This window comes from Montipora capricornis, chromosome 3, assembly GCF_036669925.1.
Source record: "Montipora capricornis isolate CH-2021 chromosome 3, ASM3666992v2, whole genome shotgun sequence".
Lineage (NCBI taxonomy): Eukaryota > Metazoa > Cnidaria > Anthozoa > Scleractinia > Acroporidae > Montipora > Montipora capricornis.
Genome location: NC_090885.1, coordinates 29,921,729 through 29,931,728, shown reverse-complemented (window position 1 = coordinate 29,931,728; position 10,000 = coordinate 29,921,729).

Genomic DNA, 10,000 nt, shown 5'->3' with positions numbered 1-10,000 from the left:
CGCCATACCTTTCTTACCAAAGAAGAAGCTGAACTTTAACCATGGCAGATAAAGCTGCATGGAAAGTGCGTAATTTTTGTGTCAAAGAAAGGCTATCGATGTCAGGTAATAGGATCAAATTGATATCAGTGGAAAAGTCAAAAGCTTGAGGAGCTATGTAAAAAAATTATATTCTTCACTCAAGTCTCTCTATTTATGCGCGACACTGCTGAAGCGTGATTTTTCTGAGTATCACTACGTACTGCGCACGCGTGTCCCTCATTCTTTGCCATAACAAACAAATTTCTTTTCTGCATCTCCATTTGTTACAAAGTACTCAGTCTCCACAGCCGACTCGTACCCAAAAGCATTTGCGCGTCTTACGTCCAACTTCCACTGAAGAAGCACTGAGTCTGGGCTACGTAGGTTTTTTTTTAATCAAAGGAGACTTAAGTTTCAAGTCTTCGTTTCATTTCGTAGGTCTGAGGTAAAAAAAGAAGTACGCAAAGTACTCCGTCTCCACAGCCGACTCGTACCTAAAAGCATTTGCGCGTCTTACGTCCAACTTCCACTGAAGAAGCACTGAGTCTGGGCTACGTAGGTTTTGTTTTAATCCAAGGAGACTTAAGTTTCAAGTCTTCGTTTCATTTCAGTAGGTCTGAGGTCTCTTCGAACGAACCTGGCTCGAATCGAGCTGTGAATCGATCTCAGGCTGTTGTAGTAATGAAAATATTGGATGCAATGACTCAACGTCTAAACGATTTTGCAACGTGTACATATATCGATAATTCTGTTGCGTGGGTTCATATATATTGATTGGCCTTTCCTTATAAGTGAGCTTTAGGCTGAAAGAAGGGAGATCGGAAGGATTTATATTTTTGACATGTGAACTAAGGAAGGTTTTTTTTCTGGCGGTTTTATCCGTTTAACACCAGAATTTCGTTTTCAAAGCAATGTCTTATGCAATGTTAAGAAAACAGCAGCTTCTAGTCTTCTTTCGTTGCTGCCAGAACAATCAGATCTGCTATTTTCCATGATGAAATTTTTTGTTCATTATGCTAACAAATATGTTGCCCACCCACTCCTCTTATGTCGCGGTACAAAAGGGTTTCTTTACTGATTCATTTTAGAGGATTTTGCAGTGTAATTACATCTCTTTGACGTCCTTTAATTTCTGAGACAGTTCTTTAACTTCCCACAGGAACGTGCGACTTAAGTTCATTATCTTTGTAAGTATCGAAAAAACCCGTAAAGAATCGAACTAAATGAGTGAAGCCGGAGGGGCAGTTTTAAGCACACCACTGCAGCTATCGTTAATTGCCGTCAGCAATTATATTGTGAGTCCGAGTAAAAACACACGAAAAAACGTGACTCCTCAGTTGAACTTACGGAATATCAACACTTACTTAAACTAAAGCAGATGGTTTTTCATAAAAAGAGTGACTTAGTACGTGTATTTTGCCAAAACATGCGCTAAATCTGCTGTTTTTTGGCTTTCTCCTGTTTTTTGGCTTACTCGATACTTGCCAGCCGCTGTTGTTTAGGAAGACTAATGGTAGAGTCACTAGAGCTTCGTGACCCGCTTTATTCTCGAGTTACGGATAAAGTTGTTTGTTACTCTTTCCTTTCTTCCTATTCCCGAAGAGGGAGATTTGCAGTCTTATGCCGTGACATTTTTTTTATTTCTATCGACCTTGCAGAATCAGTTTCATTTCAACACCTGACCGGAACACGCAATGATATGTAACACTGCCAAGAAAATAAACTGGTTTTGCAGAGATCTTTTCTGGAGTTAAGGCAATATTTGGATGCATTTTTTTAAAATTAAGCTACGTTGAAATATATGTGTCGAAATTGCTTAGTCGGCCGAAGGTGATGGTAGTAGCTATGAAAAAATATTAATGATAGGTTGCAAACCTCGGCCATATGCTGAATGCACAAGATGATTATTTTTGTCTAAAAACGCTATCTGGGATGTTTTTACACTGGTTATAAATACGAACATACTAGTAAGCCTTTCAAAAACGATACAGTTTCTTCGCGATACGAAGTTTCAACGACTCAGTCCCCCAAAATCGGAAGTTACCTTTATTCTTACTTAACTGATTTCCAAGGAAACTATTTCGTTTTATTTTATTTCATTTCATTTACGCGTCAAGGGGCAAAGCCCATGGAAAGTCAACAATACAGAGAAAAGACTTCAACAGACAGACAACAACACCGGGAACTCTGTCCCGTGCTCTTGCGAATAGTGTGTGGGTTCTTTTTACGCTCCACAGGGTTATGAACATTGAAGGGTTGTGAGATCGGGCCTAAGGTTTATTGTCCTAATCCGAGAAGAGTAGTGAGTCTAACCATTTGCTACTCATTTAGTTAACGACCTCCCGCACAATAATCCGATGCTCAACCAACTTCGCCAACGGGTCGGCGGGTTCTCGTGGGATCGTCCCTGAATTGAGCTAATGCCCGCTTTGTTTCTTTTCCTATACACCAGGCTTTTCACAACCTGTTCAAATATCAGAGCAGACTGAGAAAATTCACTAAACAAGTCCTAAGTCAAGTGCCTTATACTACCCAACTAGACATTGTATCTTGCAAAGTCAAGTGTTCCCTGAAACTCGTCAGAGCTACGCCGTCATCAACTATGTGCCGTTCAATTTCCTCGCAGATTGCCATTCGCCGCTGTGGACCAGTGCTTCGATAGCAGTGATAAAAGTGAATATCCAAAGCTTCAAAAAAACGTTTTTGGACTCGGAGATTTGTTTCTTTTCTCAAGGGCATTTCCTCTTGAAAACTTTTTTTCGTGCTTTGTTTTTCAAAGATATCAATGTATGAAGTGATATCACGATCTTCCATATTGTTAGCTGGCGTGTCAATTGTTTCCCCATTGAAATCCTTTATTTCCACTTTTTTTGCGTCGTTTTCTGAAAATGCTAGTATTTGATCTATGTTTTCATCGAACGCAAGCAACTCCTCATAAGACATTTGCCCATTATTGTTTCGGTAGAATCTTTCAGGCTTTAAGAGTCTTCGGACCAAGTGCATTTGCCTCTGTAGGGCCTTTTGGGGATGAGGAATAATTTTGGTCACTTCTTTCTTTGACGAGAAGCTGGCACGATCCTTCCAAGTAGGAAATCCCGAGCGCATGCTTGCATCATCTGTCATCTTAAACTCTTTCATCCGCTCCATCCTGTGGTAAGATCTTTCAACTGACTTCTTGACGATTTTATAAAATGGCCGCAGCGACTTTTCGTCGATTGTCAAACAAGGGAAGTTATCTTCTTCACTTTCTCGGAAACTTGACGGATTTTTGCTTTGCACTAGTGGACAACATTCGATTCGAGGAAGCCTTGGACAATGTGTTGGAGAGTTTCCCCTGCCACATTCCTGTGACATTATGCTTTGACCGGAAAGATAGTTTCTTGGAATCGGTGGCAGCTTTGCTGGCCCGCGTCCTAAAGCCGCATTTACTGGACGTCTATTGGCCATTTCTTTACTCCTTTGACTTTAAACTCGAAATGAAGACTTGGTTGTTTAAGGGATTATTCGGCTTATCCTATTTTTCACTACACCTCGGCCTAGAATTTAGGTTAAAAGTCAACTTTCACGCCTTTTGAAGAGCGCAGTATGTTTCTGATATGCTAGGTGGAGCAAAAGTGGTAGAAGAAACTTCAGCACCTTTCTTTATAGAACAATATGAAATGTTAATTTCGAAATCGTGACCGAATTTCAACCAAAAAACGTGAGTTTTTAAACAAATTCCCTCTGTACCGATGGTTCAAAGCCATTAACTGAACTTGATGATTATACTGTTGGCAACTCTTTTCCGGTTGATTTTATGTTTCTTTCCTTTCAAAGCAGATTTCATGGCATTTTTTTTTTTTATTCATGATAAACATTTTTTTGCTCCTACTCTTCCCAAATTAAATCAAGAAGATGAATACTCTACAGCATCTCTTTTAAAATAATATTAAAAGTCAAACACAACTCTCTATTTGAAGTTCAAAATTTGTTTTCTCACCAAATTGTCCTTTAATTGTTGTAAAACAAAACGAACCCTTCCACGCGAAAGTAATTTGCAAAATAAATTTCCTTTTTTCGGGGACTGAAAACACCTGTATTTTAAATCAATTGGGTATAAATATAAATTAAAATATACGGTGAAAACAGGTTACAACCAATGCTGCGTAAAAGATAATAGCGTCTTTCGGTCTCAGCGGCGCCGGTTTTAACGGTCGAAAACGTCGCATTGATTCCAAGAAAAAGATCTAAAGCGCTCAAGTACGGGGTATTCAAAGCTGGTTTGAGTAAAGCTATTTCGTTTACATGCGCGGTGTTCTGTAACCTTTGCCAGTTCACAAGGGGTGTACACTCACTTAAGCGGATAGTGATCATGAAAAGAGACGAAAAAAGGCACAACCCCCCAATATCACGTTTTTTGAATAATGGAATTTGATACGGTGGGAGTAATGTGACGATGCACTTACCTTTGTCAGAAACTCACAGTTCGCGATGTAAATAACACCTTGAGCTTCGAGTAAGTAGAGCGTAACGTCAATCCAGTGTTGTCATAATGTATCAGTCTATAAGTTCGTTTGCTCAGCCTTGATCAGTCTAAAAGCCGAAAGATTCAATTTGCACAGATTCACTACAGGAAGTATTAACACTCGGCATTTCTGAGTTAAAGAAAGAACATCGAAAACCAAGTTCCAAGATATTTTATTCCAGATCAATGTGTTGTAGCTCTCTCTGTCACAGCTCGCCATTCCCCTTGTGCCACGATAAAATTATTTTTAACTTCTTTTTGTAAGAATATTATGTATTATGATGCCACGGGAAGAACTTTTATCTCCGAAGCGTGTACGATAGGACCGATATTACACGCTGGATCAAAGATCAGAACCTTAAACAGAACCATGGAGCTGGAATACGACTTAAATACAATCAGTTACCTTTCCCGTTGAAAGTGATCGCGAACAGCAGGGACCCGTTTCTCGAAACCGCCGAAAAGACATTTACGAAATCGCTATTTGCTTGTTTTGGTAGGCTGGTCTTTTAACATGTTTTCAAGCACATGTAAATAAAATTCGGCCTCATTTCAAAAATAAAAAAAGACGTTTCATGTAGAGGCACAAGTTTTTTATCATTTGATAAAGTTTTGTATAACCATTATCAAAACAGCTGTCCTCGGTACTCGGTTTGGTACTCGGACCCACGTTTGAATAGAGAACATCGTGCGCTTTAAAGAGCTTTGAAACAAGATGGATGAAGACCATGTGGATTAAAAAAAACGAATTCCTTTGTTTTTTTTAGGCCGTGGAACTTTAAAATGAACATATCTGCTCGCAAACGCAAAATAACAACCACCATGCAAAGACTCTTCAAGAGATGTTGTGTTCCTTTTGATGCAGACAAGATTTGTAATTATAAAAAGCTCCCTTGTTTATTGAAAAACCACCTTAGATCACGTTTTTAAACGATCTTTGCGCCACGCAGTTGTAATAGATTTATCATAATGACAATTTTGACGTCATAGCCGTCGCGCAACCTGTTTTCCTTAAGTCTTCACTTCTGAATTTTTTTAATTAAGTGTTTCGGCTTTGAGCATCGCATTATTCACTAAATAAAACAATGAGGTGAAGATAAAATCATGCTAAGGAATTTGCATATAATGACCCGGATTAGTAAGTTTACTTGGTAGGTTATCCCTTGGCGGTGTCAGGTGAAACGAGGGGGTGGGGTGGTGGTGGTAAGTTGCACAAATCGCACAAGTTTCCTGAAGCTTTGTGAAATAACAATACAATTTTGCCAGAATTCCTGAAACGCAGTAATTTTTGATTTTAGAACACACAGGCACCATTGGTTTGCTTCGTTGGGCGAGTCATAGTTATTACAAAGGGCTTAGTTCAATGGTTTATATAGCGTTGGGTTTGTATGCACTTGCGCCAGGCTCAGCTCCGATCACAAGCTGGATTTGTCTTTAGAAGTCCAGAATCAACCCTTCCACGATTTGATTGGACAACCTATTGCCCTCTACCAGTTAGGCTATTAGCGGAGCTCCGCACGCGGAGCACTATGGTAACCCATCGATGCGAGAAAATTGGTTTTATAACGATGACGTCATCGACCTAGTGTACGTACGTTAGTCCACCCCTCCATGTATGCTAATGTGACCAGTATCATGCTAGTTTACAACATACATCTTTGAGATTGGACATCCACGTTTTGATCAATTGACACCTGTCGAAACAAGGTATCCGCTGACCAGTATCACCGAGGTCAGCCAGGTTCTTTTTAATCTCTTTAAGTTGACCACTGACCAGGTATTGGTTTTCGATTGGAGTGTAGGCTCAACCTAGGTTTACTCACCTAAGAATAAGCGAGGCTTCATTTTTCGCGCGCTTTCTGTGGCTCGACGCGGCTACGCGGCAATGCTTGGTCAACTATAGTTCTTACACAGTCAACGCTTTTCGTGTTTAGGTGGAAAACGGTTTGGAAAACGTTTTCTTTCTGCGTTTTCGCTGGTTTCAATCCAGTTTGACATATCATGATAGCTGTGGTCCACACTAGCGGCCACGCAGTTATTCAAGTCAAGCATCGGAGAGATATAAACTTAAAGCTGAGTGTTTATTTCTAATTTTCTTAGAGCTGCTTTTTTTCTCTGTATTGCAATTTTTGGCATATCCTTAGAAGTTCTGATAAGGTTGCATGATGCCTAGAGGACCTATGACTAGAACAGAAACGAAAGGAGAACGAAAGAGAACGACAACGACAAAACAGAATACCAGTAATACTAATAGCTCATATTTGATGGAAGAAGCTACTCCATAAATTCTTTCCTTGGGCGCTAAACCGTTTGTTATTTTTACGGATGCGTATTTTTAAAAGTGGTTTAATCGGTTTTTCCTTTGTTTAGGAATGAAACTCGAATTTTTATTGACAATTGGAATTAAATAACAATTATCTGTACTATTTTGGACACTAAGAAAAAGTTGATTTATTTGTTTGTTTTGCTCTAAAATGGGAGAGAACAGTAGTAATTTTGCCCTTATATTATAAACACGCAATCGAAATGAGTTCTCGAAAAATTAGGGGGATATATCACTATCTTGTCTTTCAGAAGTTTGTTTAAAGCATTCACTCACAGAGCTTGTGCTTGTTTTCTTTTAAAATTCGTGCGGTTCAACAAAATTTCATTGCCAAACTGCTGAATTCCAAGGTAAATTTCGCTCGAAAAGCCGATATCACACTCATTGCTTTGTGATTCATGCGATATCGGTTTTTAGTGTAAAATTTACCATGGAATTCACTAGTTAGGCAATGAATTATTCTACAGAAGAAAGCAAAGAAAATGATTTAAATATTTTAAAAGCAGCAACCGGAAACATCAAAACGCGGAAAATTCGAAACTTTTTATTTTCACTAGCCCTACAGGCAGTAAGATTAAATAACCAGGGAGCTCCGCTTTTAGGCTTGGCTAAATCTATGTATTACGTTATGTCTCTTTCATCGCCGACCGGTTGCCACAGGTGACCTAGCAACAGAGTGTTAGCAGCATACAGCATACAGCTTCTTTCCACTCTGCCGAGATCTCTTGAGATGCTGCTCAGTTTGCCATTCCTAGACCAGGAAACAAATCAAGTTAGTTCCGTTCTTTAGCTGGCTCAGAAACTTTCTCCAGTGCTTGGGACATGGCCTTTGTTCCTAACGATGTCGACGAGTCCCTTTGCAAATGGAGCGACTTGTTTATCTCCGCTGTTGACAAACAGATACCAAAATGTACAAAGAATGTGGGCGATCATCCATGGATTGGCTCTGAACTTCTGGTGCTCATCAAAAAGAAAAACAACCAAAGGAAAAAAGTATTAAGACGAGATTTTTTTGAACATCGAGCAATAAAGCGCGCCAGCGGCCAAAAATCCCATAAGAGCTTGCGCGCATCTTACTTACAGATCAGGACTTGTACCGTCGGCCATATTGTGTCGCGGTGGAAGAGCACATAGAAGTTGTGTTGAGTGCAAGCGATTAGCCAACCATTTTACACAGGTATTTCATTCAGTCACTTCGGAAAGATCTGTAAAGCTTTGAAAAACGTTTTGAAGCGGTGAATTTATCGTATTTAGTTTAACCTTCTTGCAAGGTTATAACCAGTACGCAAATTGTTCGAAAAGATCTTTCTGCCGTAAGATTTCGAGTTCTCCGACTCTGCTAATAAGAGATCCAGTCTAGAATTAGTGTGTCAAGACTTGCTTTTGGACTATCTTGAGACTGCAAACCTAGGATGAATTCTTATTATACTTCTATTAAAATAGTGTGAACAGTTCTTTTGTCATTGCCTTGTCTGTGACCGGTGATCTGATATTCGAGTTAGAGGTAGTCAAGTTGATGTGGAAGCAGCTTCTGTCACTTGCGTTACGGTTCAGTGAGGTTTCCTACAGATCGTTTTCGGACTGCTGTTGTCGTTACAGCTCGGTGTACTCTATCGCTAGACCTTGCAAAAGGTAATTTTGTCCTTTTTTTTTTTTTGAAAGGTATTGAGTATTCGTGGATAGGTTCCTTTAGAGTTGAATTTCAGCTTATCTCCCGCACACTTCTTCGGTAAAAAGATTCGTGAGACCCCCAGTGTTTAAGTGTTTCCCTTTCAGTCCCCCCTTTAAAATTACACATCAAGATTGTGTTCAGCTTAGCTTCAATTGTCAACTTTCAATTTCGATTGTTGAGTTGAATTTATCATAAAATTTGCCACAAATGTTTCATTTTCCAATTCACTAGAGTTAAGTCTAGCTTATATCAAAGTTAAAGAAAAAAGTTATTGAAGGTTTGATCTTTGTGAAGAATTGAAAAAAAAAAAAAAAAAAAGAAAGAAACTAGTCCCAGCTGAGCCTCAGATATTGTAAACAATGTCTTCATCAGTACTTACTTATAGTATATGTAAAAAACCTGCAAGGAAGAATCTCGTCCCATAAATGATGTTAAAGGAAAAATGTCAAGCCTGTAGGAATCACTTATGTCCAGGTTTGACCCTAATTAGATACACGCCCAATTTTGACATCCAACACAAAGTGTCCCTTTAAGTCTAAGCATTTGCTACCTATTTTCAACAATAAGGTAAGGGTAAAGGTCAGCATTATTTTTAGCTTTGGGTAAATGCAGCAGCTAATCTTCACTTAAAGAGTAGCATTTGGGGGACACTTTGTGACATAAATTGTCTGTATTCTGAGACACAAGTGATGTTGAAGTTGGCAAGAAGAGCAAGGGGACACTTCGTGACGCTTATTGAAATCCGCGTGCATCTAATTAGGGTCAAACCTGGACATATCTCCCAAAGTCAGTAGATGATTTGTTCCCTGAAGCTAAGAAAACTTTTTTGGAAAAAAAGTTTGGCTGTGTGGCCCTCATACACTGTAAGCAGTTTAAGGTGCTGTGGTGCATGTTATGTAAGGTTGCACAGGCTGTCACCCAGTGTAAACAAAAGTGTTCCACAGCCCCTGTCTGCAAACAATTTTATTTAAAATCAAGTTGGTTGTGCCCCAGTGTCATATGAACTGACGTCAAAGCGAACTCAGCGGAGGATTTGAAACAAACTTTAAAACTGCACAAGGTAAAAAGTGGCTGAACTTAAAACAGAAGTTGAAAACATGGGTCCCTCAAATGAACAGATCTGCCAGGAAATTCTTGAAGGCCAATTTGATGGGGTAAACTTTCCTTCCTTTAACTCACATGGTAAAATATTCTACCATACATATTCTACCTTACTAGTTGGTTTTTCAGTTTATTTGGATTGGTAATGAAAAGATGAACACAATTCAAGGATCTCCCAAGCCCGCGAAACTGAAAACATGGCATACTGTCATGCTTGCATAACAGGGTAAAAGTTACTACTGGTAACCCTGCAAAATACAGTAAAGACCCACACATAAGAACCTAGAATTTTTGAGGCCAGGCTGAGCAGGTTCTAATATTTTAGGCTATTTTTTCATAATTCAGGCTGATTACATGTAGTTTCTTAATAGGTTCTTAT